The following is a 2617-nucleotide window of genomic DNA, read 5'->3' as shown; positions in this document are numbered from 1 at the left end:
TACATATAGTTATAACTAGGTGCACCTAGGTGAAAGTAGGTGCACTTGTAGGTGAAAGTAGATGCACCTTATAAATGAATGTTAATAAAGCAAAATTACATGCACTTGTAGGTGAAAGTAGGTGCATGAAAGTAGAGGCAAAATTACATGCACTTGTAGGTGAAAGTAGGTGCACTTGTAGGTGATAGTAGGACACGTGACGTGCACTGATTGGTTCGCATTTCGCACCTGGGCGGCCATTCGCACGAGATCTGACCCATATATATATATATATATATATATATATATATATATATATATATATATATATATATATATATATATATATATGTAACACCTACGATCTTAAAGCTTGAAGGCACAACAATGTGCTCAGGAAGAAGGGACAATGTGCACTGAAACTCTGAAAAAAATTAACCAACTTACACAAAATTACAATAATGCCACCGCATTTTTTTTTAATTTTTTAAATTGCTTCATTCCGGACGTTGATCTGATCTGAATCAATGGCTGAGATTACCTCCTATTTCTCACCTAAGGTTTTTTTTTTTTTTTTTTTTTTTTTTTTTTTTTTTTCTTCACTTGATCCTTTATATATAACTATAGTTTCATTTCGATATAATTACAGTTTCATTCAATATTTATATACTCCAATATGTGAAAATGTTAATTAATTTTATTTTATATACACTATAGTTTCATTAAAACACAACTACATGATCATTTCGATATAACTACAACTTCATTGCACAATATACACTAAAATATGTGAAATGTTATTCAATTTCATTTTATATACAATGTAGTTTCATTGCAACATAACTATAGTATCATTTTGATATAACTACAGTTTCGCTGGGTAATATACACTGAAATATGTGAAATTGATATTCAGTTTCATTTTGTATACACTGCAGTTTCATTTCATAACTATTGCAGTTTCACTTGATAATATAAAAATAACACGTGAGCTGAGGCAGTGTCAGTTTAGATACACTGTAGTTTCAGTTGGTAATTAATACACAAAAAATACACACTCTGTTAACGATAACGGCGCGCCATTTCTTTACTTAAAGAAATGGTGCCGTTTTTTTACCACGGTGCATGTGCATCGCGGTCCATGATATAACGACTGAAAGATAGAAGTCTAGAACTCTATAACTAAGGTAATTGAGTCCAAATCCATATAGTCTTCAAATTATTGTATTACAAAAGTGAAAAAGTTATAAAAAAGTTTTGTCTAAATATAATGCATAAAATTCAAAAAGAAAAAAATACATTTCAAAATTTAATTTAAAATTAGTGACATTTCCGTGCATACTTAAATACAAATTTATTCACCCAAATTTCGATGTCAATTACTTCTAAAATTTTATTTTCACTTACAATTAAAACCAATATATAGATTCTAAAAAATATTTATCAAGTATAAAAATATTGAACTATATATAAAATATTTTTAAAAAAAAATTAGACCACCAAAAATTGGGGGCTCTGTGCGGTCGCCCTAGCCAGACATGGTCAAGGCCAGCCCCTGATATATATATATATATATATATATATATATATATATATATATATATATATATATATGTATGTATGTATGTATGTATGTATATATATATGTATGTATGTATGTATGTATGTATGTATGTATGTATGTATATATATATATATATATATATATATATATATATATATATAAATGATGTAAGAACAATTTTGTCTGATAAAAAAATAATTGTACAATATTTGTAAAGCAATTTAAAATTGTACCATTAGTTCATTATAGAAATATCGACAAAAAATATTAATATTATAATGACCTAAATCATTCCTAATAATACAAACGTATAATTAAAATATTGAGTCTTATTCCAAATAATCTACAGAAGATTAATTAAACGAAAAAAAACACTTAATCTAGATTTGTTTTTTGAAAAAATGCAAGAAAATGATTTTCAAGATTCGGTGTGTGTGTGTGTGTGTGTGTGTGTCTCCAGATTCGTTATTTGTAATCTTCGATGCTCAACTTTGAATGTTGTGTATGTAGTTGAGCTAATTAATTGACCAAAGTTTATGTTACATTTTAGATTGTATTTTATTTTAATACACTCTAACATATCCGTAGCATATGTTCAACAATTACGCCAACTATAATTGACATGAATTTCGAACCTAAGACCTTCCTTATGGAAATCAATAAGTTAATAATAATAAATAGTTAATAGAATATTCTGTTATTAAAATTTATTATTATTATTATTATTATTATTATTATTATTATTATTATATTATAATTATAATAAATGGAAAAGTCGGAAAAAACGTAAAAGAAAATATTAAAACAAAAATAATATGAACCGTTAATTTAAATAATAATTACACCAACATTTTTTTAAACGCTTCACTTTATTGGCTCTTATAATATTTATTATTTATTATATATTTAGTAGAAATGTGATTTTCGTTTTCAAAGTGGAGAGATATAGATCCAGTCAATGAAATTATTGAGTCGTCGGGTGGTAGGTGCAGAGTGCAGACTAAGTTATTGAGTTGACTTCTTGGAACTCTATAATTAATTTACTAAATTTGTTTGTGGATCCGATCTCATATA

This window comes from Ipomoea nil, unplaced genomic scaffold (genome assembly GCF_001879475.1).
Source record: "Ipomoea nil cultivar Tokyo-kokei standard unplaced genomic scaffold, Asagao_1.1 scaffold3016, whole genome shotgun sequence".
NCBI classification, from domain to species: Eukaryota; Viridiplantae; Streptophyta; class Magnoliopsida; order Solanales; family Convolvulaceae; genus Ipomoea; species Ipomoea nil.
Note: the sequence above shows the minus strand (reverse complement) of the source record.